Here is a 19,139-nt window from a genome sequence, read left to right as displayed (position 1 = left end):
AGGAAATGTATTTAGCTCCCATTATTGCAAAGTCAAGCAATTAAATATTAGGAAATGCCAGAATTAAAGTTGGCGTTACAACTTTAATTCTGTCTCCATTATGATATAGCCTATTAATCACAAGATCACATGCTGTCTTTAATACAGGACTCCTGTGATAGTCTGTATCCTTGTATTCACCCCTTACATGTTATTAATGAAGATCTTTGTGCAAGTATGGATTGTGAGTTATCATTTGAAAACTGATCATTCACTAGTCAAGATTATCCTGATAAAATACAGGTAGTAACACTGAGCATAAAGTTATATGGTTGCGCTGTATGGTGTCATTAAGACATATTCTAAGGCTTTGTTTAAACTGAGTTGAAAGCACTGTGACAGCAGTGCTTTAACATGGGTGTCTGGTTATGGCACCAGTGCTGGGAGAGAGATCTTCATAAGGTACTTCATAAGGCGAGTAGCTAACAGCACTGGGATCCTGTTTACACTAGTACCTTACAGCTCTAGAACTTGCTGCACTTGGGGGAGGGGTGTTTTCCATACCCATAAGTGAGAACATTACAGTGGCAGTAAAGCAACGCTGGAGACAAGCCACAAACCTGGAGAGTGGTAAAACAGGTTTCTCAAAGACAAAAGATAAGCTGAAACAAAAACCAGGACTATGTAGCACTTTAAAGACTAACAAGATGGTTTATTAGGTGATGAGCTTTCATGGGCCAGACCCACTTTCTCAGATTTGGAAGTGGGTCTGGCCCACGAAAGCTCATCACCTAATAAACCATCTTGTTAGTCTAGTCTAGCTGAAACAAAAAAACAGGACTATGTAGCACTTTAAAGACTAACACAGCTACATCTCTATTACTAAAGATAAGCTGACACTTCAGCCAGGTATAAAGAGGCTAAATGGTCTATGACATGCTTAACTTGCTATTCATTAGCAGGAGAAGGGACATGGTGAAAAATCTGCATTTAAAAAAAAAAAAACCAGCAGCTTGGGATTCCCATCCATACAGACTTTTTGTTTTCTGAACTTCAGCTGGAGGAGCCTCTCAAGGAAGGGAAAGAACTGTAAGAAGAGAGGGGAGGTACTTCAAATCATTCTGTAGTGGGGCGGCTGCCCTACTCTAGTTGGAAGAGGTTAAAACAGGCTGGTGTAAGTCTTATCCAATCAGGGAGATGCTTGTAAGAAACCAATCAGATGACAGCTTCCTAGGGCAGCCCCATTTATAAGGAGCTGCTCAGCAGAGCAGTAAGACGTTGGATGGGTGCAGGACTAGTTCCTTGAAAGAAAGCACCCTGGATAAAGCAGTGCTGGGCCAGAGGAGCTAGAGAGGGAGGCTCTGGCCTGATACCTCCCAGGGTGAGTCCTAGATGCAAGAGGTCATGGGTAAATGGCCCAGGGAGTGAGAGGCAGTAGAGGGGGGAGAGGAGGGCAGCACAAGGGTTCCTCTAGCGCGTTCCTGGGTCAGAATCCAGACTAGTGGTTTGGCTTGGCCCCTGCCTTCCTCTTTGCTCTGCACCTAGCCACACTGAGGGAGTGGTCTTTATGGACTGTGACTTGCCTCTGAGGTGAGGGGCTAGACTGGGGTGCCTGTTGGCCATGGTGGCAGAGGGTGAAACTGAGGACTGATGATTCTCCCCCCCTCCTGTCCCCGCCCTGCAAGTGGACATGAAAGATTGGTTTAGTGGGTACAGCTGGGATGTAGGGCAGTGTCCTGAAGAAGATGACGTGGCCTCAAGAACAATGTGAGGCAAACAGAGATAGCAGACCAGTGGAGCGATGACGGATGAGATACCACCCAGAAGAGGATGACCTATAAAGTTCAGAGCTAATTCTATCAGGACCAGCAGGAGGCACCTGTGCAGGGGAGTCCAACCCTGTTACACATCCTCCCTCTCTTTCTGCCCACAGTACTCACAACACTGAAGAACAAAGGAATCAGCATTGGACTGGGGGAGGAATCCTAAATGAAAGAAGTTCAAGCTAGCAGGATTGCCAGAACATGTGGTAAGAGGGACCTTTCTTTGATTTCACTCTAGCTTGTTAAAGTCAGCATTAGTTGCATTTTACTTTTATTTTCCTTGTAACCCATTCTGACTTGTATGCCTCATTACTCTTGTTCATTTAAAATCTATCCTTTTGTAAATAATGAACTTTTTTATTGTTTTAGCCATACCGCATGGTTGCACTGCAGTGTTTGGGAAACTCCATTTGGGTAGTACATATCTTTTTCTATTAATGTATATGAGCTTGTATTGTCCAGGAGAGAGCTGGGCTGTGTAATAGATACATTTCTAGGGAAAGTCTGTGACTGGGAGATTGCTGGTGTTGCTTCGTAGTGTAATTCAAGAATGGCTGGCTGCAGCACTCATGCAATATGACTTGGAGTAACTTACATACTGGAAGTTCTATGAGAGCAGACCAGGCATGGCTCCTTTAATGAGAAATTATTCAATATTTTATTTTATTTTATTTTTTCCTTCCTGTTCAATGTGTGTGTCTGTTTACTACATTATTCATACCCAGCTCTGAAAGAAGAATTATCAGTTTCCTCATAGTCTTATTTATGGCACTCATCACTGTAGAATCTGAATGCCTCACAAAAATTCATTTATATGAGGGGAGAGAACATTACAGGGTGAACCTCTCTAGTATAGCATTCTCTGGTCCGGCAACATCCATGCTCCAGCATGATTTTAATTAACTGGATGTCCACTTACCATGGGTGTGGCCATTTTCCAATGTCCCATAAAGTTTGTTTACAGCCACCAGCCCTGGCTCTCAGGGTTCTCTGCTGTTATTTAACTCTTAATTTATCCCTAAATGTCTTCTAAAAGCCTGGTAAGCAGTGGAAGTGTTGGTAATGCTGTTAGACAATATTGACCTCCCATGGTCTCGCATATTCTTTGGTTCAGCACTGGGTAAGTCCCGAGGGTGCCGGACTAAGGAGGTTCAACCTGTATTTTCATTTTATTTTATAGATGGGGAACTGAGGCGATGTAAAAAGTTTCCACTAATTTGGGGTGTCCGATTTGACCTATCTAGGACCCAGTTTACTCAGCACTGTGTAGCACTTTATATATTCAAGCACAGCTCCCACAGACTTCAGTGGCAGCTGTGAATGCTCAACATTTCTGCATATCAGACCCCAATGGGGCACAAAGTCAGGCACTCAGAAAATGAGGAGTGCACAATTAGTGACCACCTGTGAAAAAAATGTGTTTTAAGTAACTTGCTTAGAATCCTATAGGATCTCTTTGGCAGAGGCAGTGATAGCATCCTCCTCTCCAGTGCTGTACTCAACTGCCTTAACTAGCCTTTCTCTTTCTGCATTTGCTGGCTTCATTTACTACGCACTTGTGAGCTTCTGCAACAAATGAGTCACAGATCCTACATATAACTGCTTCCATCACTACTCACTCCTGATTTTTTCCCAGAGCAGGTCCATTCTGTGCACTAAATGAGGCAGCAGTCCTGTAATAAACATTGCATATGATAATGTAATTAAAGATTGTATCACAATGCATATACACAACAGTTGCAAAGCCCCTTCTAATGCTGGCCTTTAAGGGCTTTGTACCCTTAATCATACTCTCTTAATGTATTTTTTCTCTGTGTAATTTCCTAGGTTTTTAGAAAAGCAAGCTGAAAATAACCTAGAAAATGTAATCACATGGTATCACACTGATATGCGCAGGGACCATTAGCAGGGTTGGATTGTTAGATCTACCACATACGCCTCTGCTACTTGAGCTAACAGAAGAACTACAACTAGCACTAGAGGGGTTGGGACAATTTGCCAATGAGTTTCACAAATATTTGCTGTCAGCAGAGGAATGGTGAGACTCAGGCATCTTATGTTCTATTCCAGGTTCAGACTCTTCTGCCCTGACTCTGACCCTCACACTACGCCATCTTGACTTGGCTCCTTCTGCCCCTTGTCTTCCAACCTGTTGTAGGATTAGTCCTATCTCTTCCTCATGCCTCTCTCTTCACTCTAGTCACAGTCCCATTTTCCTCCCTACTCAGTCCTTGTCTCCAGTCTTCAGGTTTTTCTTCCCAGTCCTGGGTTCCATACACAGCCAGATACATTTTCTTCTGCCTTGTCCTCTTCCCCCAGCTCTCCTGTCACAGCTTGCCTCTTTTTTCACCTCTCTCTCCACCAACCAGCATGCAGTTCCAGTCTTCTCCACAACAAGACCCTCCCTCTTCCCTCTTTTATCCCTCTGCATTTGACTCAGGCAGCTTCAACCTTCATACTGTCTGAGAAAGTGGAAGGGAGGTTTAGACTGAGTGCACAGAACAGAAAAACTCCCTGTGCTTTCAGTTCCACTGCCCAGCCCTGGCCTGGCCTGGCCTGCAGCAGCATGGAGCAGCAGTTGCAGAGAAAGCCCTTTTCAGCCCAGGACTTGACCATGCTGTAAAGACTTAGCAAGTTAGCATCTGTAAACTGTCATTTTTCAAAGGCTTATAATTTGGACAAATTTGGGCAGCTGTATATGGCCAAAATGTATTTTTCAGTAGCCTTATTTCCAGGAACAAGTGAACTATTTAGAGTGAACATTTCCTAATAAATAAATAAATGATGCTAAGGCAGAGAACTGGAATGGAAAATTTTGGCTCAAATTACAAATGTATAAGCTACCTGGAAATAGCAGAGGCAGTCTGGTATCCTTGTCTTATAAATCTAACTATAACAAATATGTGATTTATCTGAACTTTAGACCTCTCTCTGTGGGAGATTTAGATTGTGTTTAATTGTTTTGGATAAAGATGGGAGTTAATTATATTCCAGTTCTGGCTCCCTGTCTGTACTAACAAGCTGACTGTAATTCCTTCAGGCCTTTTGCACAATTGTTCTGCAGCTTTTTCATTCACATTTAAGGGAGCTTTTCTTTCCTGCACCACCTCTCCTTTCAATGCCACTGTTTCTCAGTATACACGTTTTATTTTGTTTTATCAGGGAAAGGGATGCTTTGGGGACTTAATTCATGGGCCCTTTCATTTCAGCCTGACATTTTTTGAGTAGAAGAACTCAAAACCTGGACAATTTTTGGTATATCTACATACCCACTGATATTGTACAAGCTGTCTTAGCTCTCTCAGGATTCCTAAGGTATCCATCGCTGTGATAGCTACATGCTGGATTGATCTGATGATAGCATGGTTATTAATATTTGGATCACTTCCTATCCAGTAACAGCACATTTTCAGGACAGGTGAAATCAGAGCAACTGAAAAACAAATCTCTACAGCTATCTGTGCCTCAGAGACAAATATAGTCTGTATCTCCAGAGACATCCCGCATTCCTCTTGCTGCCATTCTTTGTAAAACGGAGCCTTCATCACACATACTATGACAATGTGTATCTTCCCCTTGAGCCTCCTTCCAGACATCAGGGCTTGGGTCATCTTGTTGCCCAAGAGACCTTATCAGCTTGACATTGCTTTAGTTGGAGAACAGCTATATGGAAATGAGCTGGAATGCAGCATGCGGTCTTAAAATGGTTTTAAATTCTGTCATTATCACAGTTTAACATGAGTTTGGGATCCTTTAATTACTCCCTGGAGGGAAAGAAGTGATGAACTGAGTAGATTGAGGCCTTCCACTAAACCTGACACCTCTCCATATTCTAAACATGGATATTAGTTCTGCCATCAACTTTAGCAACATAAGTTTCAGTTTATTGACTTTCTGGGGTCAGTGGAAGTTGCGGGTGCTCAGCAACTCCAAGGCCAGGCCCACAGTGGGTCATATTACTCACAGGTCTGATTCCACTGTAGTCAATAGACGTCTGGATTGGAACTGGCAGTGACTGTTGCATTTCTAACCTTTCCACTTGGTTAGAGACAAAGTATCATTTTCTTGTCACCAACCCTGCTAGTGCTGTACACAGTGAGTAATCTCATTGATTACAGTGGTGCTAATCACAGTGCACAAAGATAGATATGGGTGTAAGCCTTTGCAGGAGTCAGTGCCTTAGACTGTATTCTTTAGATCACTCTACTTTCTTCTGTTTTTATTCTGATCTAGTAAAAAGACAGTTTATCCTTTATCACTAATGAAAAACTTTTTCCAACATTGCTCAGGCCTTAATTCAATTAATATTTTTTCATTTAAATCATTTCTGGGGTGGGGCTGGGGATAAGAGGTTCAGTGTACAAGCTGCCCTAAGGAGAGAGGGCACCCCCAGCCCTCTCCATAGCTGCTGCAGCTCCAGTGGGTACAGCTGGGGGAGGGGTGCATGTTTCCTGGCTGGGGCAGGTCCAGGTCCAGGTTCATCTGCCCCCCTGTGCTCCCCAGCCAGAGTGAGGAATGCAGCAAACTGTGCACTTTCCGTCCACCCTCCCCCACCCCCCGGAACAGAGAAAAGCCAGAAATTGTTCCCATATGAATTGAAGGTTGCGAAATTTCAGCACTCCCGGCCCTCCCTAAAGGGTGTGTGGAGCGGGGGTGAGGGTGGGAGGCTTGGTGCTGGGGCAGTCCCGGCAGAGGCACCCCTTTCAGCTGCCTGGTGATTGTCTCTTTTCTGTGTGGTTTTATGAGAAGCAATCCCATTCCAGGGATGTCCCATTTTCCTGGCACAACCAAACCCCGACGTTGCTTTAAGTAATGAAAACAGGAAGCTGTATGCCAAATTTTGTGGTCATAGCTCTTACTGTTTAGGAGGAGCTCTTGAACAGAAAGACAGACACATTCTCTCAAATATATAGTAGATTCCTGAGGTGTCCAATTCTCTCACACTCCAGTACCTTAATTTTTCTACAACATCCCTTTCTTCATCTCTTCTTTCCCTTTTTATTACGGAAAAAAATGTGAATCCCGTTTAAAAAAAAACATGTATTTTCTGAGTAGGTGCTTGTCTTTGAAGCATCTGTAATCTATCAATGGCAACATGGTCTAGCACAGTGTTTTTCTGCCTTCCTAAACTGTGTCAGGGAGATCTCAGGGCTTGGCATTGGTCCAAGGAGCAGCTGTTGCGAAACATTGCTCTAGCAGATATGGCACCGGGCTAGGCTTGGTCCTATTTCTGCCATTGCCTCTGACCTGTTGTGTGACTTTGAGAAAGTCATTTCAGTTCTCTGTGCCTTTTCTCCATCTGTTTTCTGTCTTTTCCAACTAGATTGCAAACGTTTCAGGGAAAGGACTGACTCTCCCTTTGTGATTGCACAGTGCCTAGCACCATGGGACCCTGCTCTCAGAAGGGAGCAGTAACTGCATCCATGATATTAATAATGACAGTAAGGCAACTGAATAAAATAGCCTGAAACCAGCAGGGTTCAGTCCATGATAAAATGAAACCTGCAATTTAGTCTGCAGAGATTGTGGAACTGAATGAGCTTCTGCAGATTTTCTTGAAGATTAGAGTTTGATGAACTTCACCTTCAAGGAGGGAGCCTTAACTTGTCTCTCATCAGAGGGCCCTTCCTATGTTTTTGGTGGAATTGAGACTTTTGTTTTGCATAACTATGTTTGAATAATAACTTTAAACTAGCTAAGCCAATTTTGCTGAAACTTAGAAAAACAGTTTGGGGTTGACCCTACACATAGGAAATTTCAGCTGAAGAGAGTTTGAAAAAGTGCAGAGCAAGTGGAAAAGAGGGTTAAAATGGAAGTGTGACATAGCCTTTGCCTACACTGCAGAACTATCCCCATGTAAAATTCAACAGGAGATCGGGAATGTGAAGCTTTCACTTGGGTGTAGTTAGCTGAGACCAACCCTTTATGCCCCTCTTGGGGATTACCTTGACTACCTACATAGAGCTAAAAACTACAGTGCTTTGTCTCGCCTATGTTTTTACACTGAGATGTTGATGTAAAACCACACTGCTTTTGTAAGGGATAGTCTTAGTCTTAGCTGTAGCAATCACTACCAGACAGTCTGATTTGGATGGAGTGCTTAAGAAAATGGCTTGACTGCAGGAAATTGATATAGGAAAACCCATTTGGTAATCCTGATTTATTTATCTTGTTTTCGTGGTGCTCAGTAATTTTTGGTGAGTGGCTTTATTTAGGGTCTCAGGACACCTTTAATTATTCAGCAAAGCATTGAGAAGCACATGCTTCTGTCCTTCCCTGTTCAGCAGAACACTGAAACACCTGCTTAAAACCTAGTAATCGCAAGCTACAGTTGACATTGATTTCAATGGGGCTTAAGCACCCGCTGAAATTCTTTGCTGAATGGGGATGAATTACTGAACTCCATTATGTGGAAAGTGCCTGTACACTGTGATCAAAGAAATATTACTGTGACACCCTAGCCCCTTGCTTATTTGCATTGGAAACACCTGAAAGAAAGGTAGGTTACACAACAATGTAAATTACTTTTCCCTATGCCTCCTTTGTGCATGCTGGAAATAGATTCCCACACAGTTGTCAATTAGTTTTATTAATAGATAGTCTCTACATGTGTGTGCTCTGTGTCACAAGACTGACATTCCTAATGCTGCAACCTTTTGCGGGACCAATAAGCCACACTGTCTGATTCAGAAATGAGTCTCCATGGAGCTAATCGGCTTTGTTTTTGCCTTTAAGCACTTGATGGTTTTTTTCCTGCAATGCTGTCAGAGCTGTGGGTTGACTTTAACTGAACTATTGATTGACAAACTAATGTCATGGGGTGGTCTTATAAGCTATATAGAGACAGTAACTAAAATTCATACAATGGAGGGGGGAGGAGCTGTTTCTCATTAGAGTAGCTTTAGCAACTGCTAAGTCTCTGAATATTTAAACAGTTGCTGATTATTGTAGTTACTGTGGGTCTGACCCCTAATGTACATTGGTGTCTTTACTCTGTGTTGTGCTGCCTTACATCAACTGTAGGACTGGCCTATTTAGACCCTTCCCAAAACAGAGTGTTTATTCTGATCAAATAATTGTAATTGGCTGCAACAGGCCAACAAAAATCCCAAGTACAATATTACAATAAATGCCAATAGACTCAAGCACATATTCATTTCCTTAATATAGCCCCTGTTGCATGCAATGGTCCTTTGGACAGCAATATAATACAAAAATAAACATGGAGATAAGCTGGGTGAAGTAATAGCTCTTATTAGACCAAGCTTTCCAGCTCCACAGAGTTCCTCTCCAGGTCTGAGGAAGGCAATCGGTGTTAGAGATAAATAGAAGGAGGAACAGATTGTTAAAGCATAAAGAGTTTATACAACATGAAGTAGGCACATAACAGCTCTGAAGTCATAGGAGAAAGGAGAGTTAGGCCATGTCTACACTAGCGAGTTAGAGTGGCACAGCGGTACCAACGCATCTCCGCCACTGCAAGATTTCTTGTGTAGCTGCTCTTTGCTGGTGGGACGGCCTTCGTCAGTCAGCATAATTAACCCATCCCCAACAAGCGGCAGTAGCTACATCTATGGGAGAAGCTCTCATGCTGACAAAGCACTGTGCATGCTACCACTTCTGCCGGTGGAATTTGTCACTCTGGGGTGTGGTATTTGGATACTCCTGAGCAACGTACATTTTGCCAACCTGAGTGGTTGTGCAGACATGGCCTTAGTGGGTTACAGATTACTGTAACCAGACATACAGCGAGTGTCGCTGTGGAGTCTGTGACTTTTGGTTATAAATTTATGGCTAGGTCTACATTACCGAGTTAGACTGACTTCACTTTGTGTCTATGCTATGACCTTCTTCCCACTGCTGTAAGTTACCCACTACACAACCTAATAACTCCAACTTTGCAAGAGGCATGGTGCATAGATGGAGTTAGGGAGATGCAATTTCTGTGTAGACATGAAGTGCTACAGAGGTCCAAATGCATCAGTGCAGCTATGTCACTGCCATGCATCTGGTGAAGACACTTTCTATGCCAACAGGAGAGCGCTCTCCCATCAACATAATAAAAGCACCTCTATGAGAGATGGTAGCTATCCCGGTAGGAGTGCTGACACCACCAGCACTTCAATCAGTGTAACTTACATTGCTCAGCAGAGTGACTTATTCACACCTGTGAGCTACATAAGTTATACTGACAAGTGGCAATGTGTACAAGCCCTTATTTTGCCTGTTGGCTGTCAACCATACAAAAGGTTTACAGCTGGAGCCCTCTCATCCCATGGCCAACAGCCTGAGTTGTGAATCTGTTGTTTGGAAAATTCTGGTATCACTTTGAGTTAGGGTATGGCTATACTGCGCGGCTATTTCGAAATAAGCGATTCCAAAATATCTTATTTTGAAATAGCACATCTACACTGCAGGGAAGCCTCAAAATTAGTCCGAGGCAGGCTTCCCTAACGTAAACATGCTATCTCGATTCAGAGCCCCAGGAGGCACCGGGGAGGAATAACTTAGAATGGCCCTGGTGAGGGGCTATTTTGAAATAGTAGCAGTGGAGCATCAACATACACCTTATTTTGAAATAGCTATTTCAGAATAGGCGTTATTTCTCATAGAATGAGGTTTACAGATTTCAGAATAAGCCATCTGTTATTTTGAAATAATCCTAAAATAATGGCATGACTGTGTAGACATTCGCATTATTTTGAAATAATGCTAGTTATGTCAAAATAATGGTGCAGTGTAGATTCATCCTTAGTGTGACCTGATCTCTGGGGAGCAAAACACCTTCATAAGACAAGACTGGAAGCTTAAATTAATTATTCTGCTAAACACCAAAAATCATGGACTAAAATGAGATATTGGTTTTATGTCTGATTACAACAGTCTGTAAGGCACCAACTATCTTTACTTTCTGATTGCCAGAAGTGTTAGAGACAATGTGGGTGAGGTAATTTTTATTGGATCAACTTCTCTTGGTGAGAGTGACAAGTTTTCGAGCTTATACCGAGCTTCAGATCTAGGGAAGGTACTCAGAGTGTCACAGCTAAACATGAGGAAGAACAGATTGTTTCCCACAAATAGGTAACACGTATTTCAAGGCACTGTTTAAGGTGAAGTGGCCCATTCACATCCCTTCATTCATAGGGCAGAAAGCAACAGGGAAGGCAGCTGCGAGGGTGGGGGAGAGGAGTTGTTAGTGGGCTGTGAATGTTCTAATAAGCCATAAATCCACTGTTGCTCTTCAGTCCATGATTTTTAGTGTCTAGCAGATGTACGAATTTAAGCTCCCAGGCTCATCTTTTGGAATGTTGTGTGGGTTCCCTTTGAGAATGGGGATGGAGAGCTTAGATATGGTGCAATCAATGGCTTTGTGAAAAGCCTCCACCCACAGGTGATGTGATGCTTTTGTATCCTATCCTTTTCCTCTGTGAGTTCATTCCAGAGTGTAGTGATTATCTGGCTTCATTCACAGAGTTGTTACTAAGGCATTTAGTGGGGGTGAACCACATATTGTAAAAGGCATGTGTAGGAGCCATGGCACCTCAAAGGTTGCCAAGAAGCATAAATTGCCCATTTTGTTATGAATGGCTTCTTTCAGTATATGTTAACTTCTTGTGTAGGGGGTTGTAGAGCATGTGTGCAGGGCTGCTGAGTTATATGGTCCATGGTGTTTGGGCTCCAGGAATATTCCTGGCCCAAAGGGCCCTGCTCCAGCAAAGTTTGGGGCTGGATTCCTCTGACCCAGCTTGCTACCCCAGTGTGTTTCCCCAGCCACTCCAGCTGCCCCTGGGCAATTGAAAAGCACCTGGAAGCCTCCACAGTCACCACCAGCAGTGGAGTGGAGCTACAGTGGCTTGCTGACTGCTCTAGCTCTGCACCCAGCTACCAGCATGTCACTGTGGCTACTGAGTGGGGTATGTGTCTCTGACCATTACCCCTAGCCCGAGTGCCCTGGCAGCCAATGGGAATTGCATGGAGCAATGCCTGCCAGCAGCAGCACACAAAAACCTCCTACCTCCCTCAGCCTGGAAGCCACTGCTGGAGGGTGGTGCTGCAGGTAAGCACCACACCTCTCAAAGCCCTTCCCACTCTCCCTTCTACTCCTCAATGCCCTCCAGGAGCCTGCATCCCCCCCCCCCTGCTCACAGCCTGCACCCAGATTCCATCCCAGAGCCTGCACCCCAGACCCCCTCCCATACCCAAACTCCCTCCCAGAACTTGAGCCTTCACCCCTCCTGCACTCAAACACCTTCCCAGTGCCTTAGGTTTGGGGTGCGGGGAGAAGGGAGTTGGAATTATTCGAGACACCAGCAAAATTTCTACAATCTTGCCACCCCTGCATGCATGTAGACAGAGGTATATGTAAAACCATAGAAGAGTTGTGGGCTGAGGAACACGTTTTTCTCCAAGCACAGTAGAGTTTCCATCTAGGCCAGATGAAGAAGTAATAATGGAACTTTTATTCTTGACAGCTTTGTTCACAGTAGGAGGAAAATTCCTCAAAATCAAAGGTAAGAAAAAAAATTATAGGCTTCCAAGATGACAAGGGAGATCTGGCAGTCAATCAGCAGGATAACTACACTAGTTGACAGAGTGAAAGATGGCTCCAGATCCACCAGCACGCCTATCTGTATGGAGCCACCTGCCATAGGAGTGAAAAATATATTCAGGGCTAGCTATCAGATTCAGATAATTGCTATACAAGCAACAATTTTACAAGTAGTCCAACACACAGGGGTTAAATGGTCATCACCTAACTTCCAGCAAACTGCAGCCATTTTCTTTTTCAAGAGCATGCTTATCTAAAAGAATCTTAAAAAGAAAACTAAAATACTCGGTGTGAGGATTATATAATGCTAGGATTGCTAAACTTAAACACTGTAGATGCACATTAGTGATTGCATTTAAAGGAATAATTGCATGTGGCACAAAAAAACCCACACTATGTTTTGGGACTGATGACTGACTGAGGTAACTACGATTTTTTCACCTCTGTGCCATGGCTTTAAATCCAGCCCCAGTTGGGAATGGCTCAGACTTATGTTTGGATGGCTCTTTAGTTATGTAGTAACAATACAATGAGTTTTGGTCTCAATGCAATGTCAAGGGAATGCTCCACAAAAAAGCCACCATCACTTGCACTCTGGTTGGCAGTGAGGTTGAAGATTTGGATGGCCTCGAGGTAACACTAATCTTCGTACCCTGAGGTGCTCCTGGAAGCTTTTGCTTTTTGTACCCACGTTGTAGCAGATGAGACCATGATGCAGTGTACTGAACTCCTTAAAGCAAATAGCAGAAAAATGTTCCATTTGGTTTACTAGACGTGCCATAGCCTGCCCTTCTTGAATGCTAATTAAGGCTCTTAAATAAAACACATAGCATTCTAGGGCCTATGGTTAATTTTTAGGTGATGGTTGGTCCTAGTATTTTAATGAGATTCCATAGGGTGTATCTAGACTACATGGCTCCGTCGATGGAGCCATGTAAAGTAGTGTATTCGGCATAGTCAAAGAAGTGGGGATTTAAATAATCCCTGCTTCATTAAAATAAACATGGCCACTGTGCTGTGCCAACGATTAGCTGATCTGGCACAGTGTGGCAGTCTAGACGTGGATCTGTCAGCTGGGGAAGCCTTTGACGACCGATCCCTTAGTGTCTAGTTACTACAGGTGTCAAGATACATCTATTCCTTTCCCATGTCTGATCTCACTGTGGTTACAATTGGTTTCTAGAGTTAAGTGAGATGAAACCAATGACTTTATTCATGAAAAAATAACGGGTACAACATAATTTTTGTTTTCATTGTGATAATACAATGATATTTCTATTGTCAGCTGCCACTGCCCCCTCTTCAGAAATAGTTATTTTTAATATATTTTTTCATTTGTTAACATAGGATGTTAGCAGTGACTGTAGTTCAGTGCCGATAGTTTTCTCAATAATTTGATAGGTCTACAAAGTTCCATATAGTCTGTAACACTCTTAAAATCCTGTCTCCTATACAAAAATATACAAGACCTAACATCAGGTATAAAATGCAAGAAACACTGGACCAAATTGGAGCTGCACATCCATTCCAAGAGCAGAAGTTGCCCTTTTGAGAAGTGGCCTAACAAGCAATGAAGTTCCTGTATTGGCTATATATGATAGTGTGCCTGTAACATAGAATGCTCCATTTATTTGACAGAAAGAAGGAATGGTTGAGCATTCTATTTTGTAGCAGAAAGGAATGTGTTTAATTGTTCTAGAAATGAGGTTTGAACTATATCCAGAAGTGAGTTTCTGAATGCTTCTGTGTAATGATAGAATCATAGGTTTGGAAGATACTTCAGTAAGCCATCAAGTCCAACCCCCTGCCCAAAGCAGGACCAATCCCAACTAAATCATTCCAGCCAAGACTTTGTCAAGCAAAGACTTAAAAAGCTTCTAGGGATGGAGATTCTACCACCTCCATAAGTAACCCATTTCAGTGCCTTACCACACTCCTAGTGAAATAGTTTTCCTAACATCCAATCTAGACCTCTCCCATGGCAACTTGAGACCATTGCTCCTCATTCTGTCATCTGTCACCACTGAGAACAGCTTCTCTCCTCCATCCTCTTGACTTACACATTGTTGACTCATATCCAGCTTCTCATCCACTGTAATCCCCAGACCTTTTTCTGCTGAACTGCTGCTTAGTCAGTCAGTCCCCAGCCTGTAGCAGTGCTTGGGATTCTTCTGTCCCAAGTGCAGGACTCTGCACTTGTTCTTGTTGAACCTCATCAGCTTTCTTTAGGCTCAATCCTCCAATTTTTCTAGGTCACTCTGTACCCTATCCTTACCCTCCAGTGTATTTACCTCTCCCCCAACTTAGTGTCATACACAAACTTGCTGAGGATGTAATCCATGTAGGTCCCCTCGTGTAGATAATTAATAAAAATGTTGAACAAAACCGGGCCTAGAACTGACCCCTGGGACACTTCGCTTGTTATTGTCTGCCAACTAGACATTGAGCCGTTGATCACTAATGGACAATCTAGCCAGATTTCTGTCCACCTTACAGTCCATTTATCTAATTCATACTTCTTTAATTTGCTTGCAATAATATTATAGAAAACCGTATTGAAAGTTTTGCTAAAGTCAAGATATATCACATCCACCAACTTCCCCATGTCCACATAGCCAGGTATGTCATCAGAGTGATTCACATAGGATGATGAAATAAAAAATTCAGATTCAAAATATATGGCAGGATTTAAAGAGTAAGAGCTCGATTACTGACTTCTTATGTGACCCTGTGCAAGTCACTCATTCTCTTTGTGTCCTAGCCCCTTAACCTATAAAAACTGAGATAACAATACTTCCTTTATCCCATCCTCTATGATTTTACACTTTTTCAGGCGATACTGTTTTATTGTGATTTTGTGCGGGACCCAGCACAATGGGTTCCTGAAATTTGTTGAAGCCTGTAGGCATTATGAGAATATTATTCCTAATATATCTACCTCATCACTTAACCTGAGTCTTTGAAACAGAATTATATGTATACTGGCAAAGTGATTCATATTTGGTGTGTGGAGGGGGTACTCATAACCCATTTCTTCAGCATCTTGAAAAATCTCCCTTAAATTTGCTAGTGGTTTCCTGTGTTATACAGACTCAAGTCATGGAGAGGCTAACACATCAAAATAATAAGCAAATATTGACTTCCTCCAACATGTTTGCTTCACTGAGCTAATGCATGTCAATGGATCGATGCAGTACTCACAAATCTACGACTCTATGGCAAGGTAGAACTGCCAGGAATGGCTATCTGTGGATGTTAGTCAGAGAAGGGAGACATTCTGGCAAAAACAGGGGAGGGAGGGCAGGAATTTATGAAGTCTTTGGTTTAATTATTTAAAACATAATTGTACAAAAATATCATTTGAACATTTTAATAAGTTCTGAAGCATTTAGTACATGAAAGAATCCATTGTGCAGACATGTGTTTGATTCTCTTAAATGGACTATTCAGCGGGGTAGAAATATTCAATGCAAAAGTCTCCTATAATGCAACATTTTAAGAGGTAACAGATAAGTCAGAAGCAAAAGTTAACATTTTGATAGCAAAAATAATTTCACCGGATTGTACCAATTTCATAGAGCACTAATGGCCTTGTTTCAGCCACACGTTTAAACACACTAAATTGCCAGATTATTACAAGGTTTAAAATCAGTATAGTTCCATTAAAGTCAATGAAGCTACAATAATTTGCCCCAGTAGAGAATGTAGCCTAGCGAGTTTTACTCAGTTAAAAACTTAACATTATGTCTGTGAGGGTTGAATCACAGATATCTTCTTGGGGTTGTCCCCTGATGTGCTGATCATGCCACTGACACCCACCTTCTTGCTCTCTGGGCCTCCCTACTACCCTGTCCTGCTGGGCCTAAAGCTCTGGTCTCCCCCCAGTAAAGGTCAGAGTTGGGGTAACCATCCCCCTGAAGAGCAACACAGATGCTGAACCAGTTCAGTAACAGGAGAGCTCAGCTCAGTATCAGGGTTCAGCACCCAGGAAACCAACCCTCAAAATGGACCGAAACCTCAAACAAATCCGTCTTACCCTGTGTAAAAGTTTTACACAGTGAAAACTCATAAGGTCCAATCACTAATCAATGAAAGAGACAAATGCACAGAGGTTGCTTTCCCTACTCACAGGTAACAATTATTTACACTGGGCCTGAAAATAAACAAAAATGTTTTTATTAAATATAAAAAATAGGATTTAAGTGTCTGCTAGTGAAAAGTCAGCTCAAAGTAAGTTACGAAATTAAAATGAACAAAAAATGCTAGCTAGTTCTAATCCACTAAGGAACTTGTTCCATGCAAATTCTTATCCTAAACAGCTTTTCTTATCTCAGGTATAAAGTTTCAAGCTAGAGCTGATCTTTACTTTGACCTCGGTTGACAGCTTCTTCAAAGTTCTTTAGGCCAGGCGGTTTCAAAGGCTTGCTGAAGACAAAAGACCGATTATTCCCGATTGCTTAAGTAGACTTTCCCTCAAGATGGGAACCTTTTTTTCAGCACCCCAAATTCCTATGGAAAAATACCGTGTTCAAGATTGGTTCCAGTACCAGAGTGGCACAGTCACATGTCTTTCTAGGACCACCCACAGGTTGGGCTTAAAGGACAAACATGACCATCCCTTGGTCGTTGATTTGAGCACTGAGTCGTTAAGTACCTGAAGTATCACTAATGGCCCTCATTAGCAGATTTAGAATTATAAACAGATTCAAACTTCAGATTTCTAACTTCACATACAAGAATGATATACAAAACTAAGATACTCAGATTCAGCAGATTGTAACTGTAAAACTGATATGTTGCATGACCTATTTTGCATAAAGCACATTCGAGTTATGTATATTCATAGCCATAAGCCAATTTTCATAAAACATGGGGGAAGCCCCATGACAATGTCTCAATGGGATTTGATCATGTTGCAGGTTATGCTTTTAGAAAGCATGTTTGACAAGTAGTTTTGAAACAAATACCACCCTGAAACCAAAATATTAAAGGGTCTATCCTTCTCTCCCATGTGTATGTGACTTATTTTAACACTAACAGGAATTACATGTTTGCATCAGTGAGCACACAGACTCCCCCTCTGATATCTGTATTTTCTTTTGAGAGTGGAATTAGGGTGTACTATCACTTAAATTTAGCTTATAAATATTTTAAAGTCTGTATTAAATCATTAATCATATTTTCTTCAACATTTTTGACAGGAACATTAGCTTTGCACAGAAATTCCTGATTTTGATGCTGGGTTTCATGATCTCATGTGACTCTCATTGCATCAGTGAATGATTGCTAAATTGCCACAATCTCACACACTAATCATCTTCTAAAGAAATTGTTCCTGCTGTATGTGCAGAACCATGCAAGAGACTAAGGTCTTGGTTTTAATGTGTTCTTAAAAAAACAAACAAAAAAAACACACAAACCTCCCCTCCCCCCCCAAACAAAAACCAAACCAGGAGTGAAAAAGCAACAACATAGAATTCTTCATGATCATAACAAACTGAAGCAATGACTTCAAGAAATATTAAATCTAAGTTGGGGGTTTAGAGTGGAGTTGTTGTGTAGCAGGGGTGTGTATGTGTAGTTTTTCTTTTTATAAACTTGCTAACAACTGAGTGAGACATCAAGGCAGCAAAGAAAGCCTAAAGAATCATTAACATCACTGGTTTGGAGTCTGCAGGAATCTGTGCCATTCCAGAAGAATGTGGATCTTGTTGAAATATAATAAGGACTGAACTTTCTTAGGTTATTTAAAAACCAGGGTCCTGACCACTTGCTGTCAGTGAAGATCCCTTGGCACCTTTTGCACAAGTTAGAGGTATTAGCCCATGTGTTCTGACCAAATTCCAATTGGCTAATTACATTTTTCTTTCTTCCTGAATTCCCCCTGCTGTTTCACTTGTATATGGTATTCTTTGTGCTCTTTCTTGAACTATTGTGTAGTGTTGATGTGAACTACCAGAGGTCCCTTTCACTTCATTGTCGGTTGAATTTCAATGGTGAATGAAAGGTGTATGATAAATATATATATACAGGTATACATTATATGTAAATGTGATCTCCTTGTGAAACTGTGACCTCAGGTGTAAATAAATCTATTATATACCTTTGACTTACTTACCTGCCTCTTGCTCTTTATTTGATCTTTCTTGAGATTTATTTTAACTTTCTCCCCCTGTCTTCATTAGCCTTATGAGCAGCCAATCTTAAAAAAAAAAGTCATCCTGATACAAATATTTGCACAAATGGTGTATTTCTCAGATAAAAAATATTGCTTCCACTGGGAAAAGACTATTCTCAGCTTCACAATGGGAGAACTCAGAATTGGTTTCTACAGCTGAATGGGCTTATGGTAAAGATGTTTAACTTTGTGACATTTTTAGTATTGCTATCTGAAACTGTGTTGATAAAACAGAAGAAAATTCAGGATTATGTTTATCATAATCTAGACATTTTTGCAGGAATGTGTCTATTTCAACTACATCTTAACAAGAGAAAGTTGAAACATTGTTCCATTCTTGTTTCAATAACTCTGAAATCATTTCAGCTTGCTTATTTTCATTCATTTTGTTTTGAGTTTTGTATAATACTATTTTTATTTTATATCATGCTATGTTAGGTATTGGAAACAAACCATCTTTAGTTTGTCAAAATGAAACATCTCAATGGCTCCAAATCTATTTTTATTATATTTCATTTTGCAGCCTTTTTCTGATTCAGAACAAAAACAAATTTCAAAATGTTGGAATTTCCAGTAGAACTAAAATTCCAGTTTCTGAACAGCCTGGTAT

The 19,139-nt window shown here is 41.7% G+C and overlaps 1 long non-coding RNA gene across 2 annotated transcripts in view; it reads left to right on the top strand.

Moving 5' to 3' along the window:
* The window catches only part of LOC112545969 (uncharacterized), a 406,153-nt gene that overhangs the window by 325,385 nt on the left and 61,629 nt on the right, over positions 1 to 19,139 (top strand). For both annotated transcript variants that reach the window (XR_012901069.1, XR_012901068.1), the window contains exon 3: positions 1,913 to 2,008. This is a non-coding gene — a long non-coding RNA (uncharacterized LOC112545969). The remainder of the gene's footprint in view (positions 1 to 1,912; positions 2,009 to 19,139) is intronic.

This window comes from Pelodiscus sinensis, chromosome 2 (genome assembly GCF_049634645.1).
Source record: "Pelodiscus sinensis isolate JC-2024 chromosome 2, ASM4963464v1, whole genome shotgun sequence".
NCBI classification, from domain to species: Eukaryota; Metazoa; Chordata; order Testudines; family Trionychidae; genus Pelodiscus; species Pelodiscus sinensis.
Note: the sequence above shows the minus strand (reverse complement) of the source record. Positions and strands in the feature narration are given on the sequence as shown.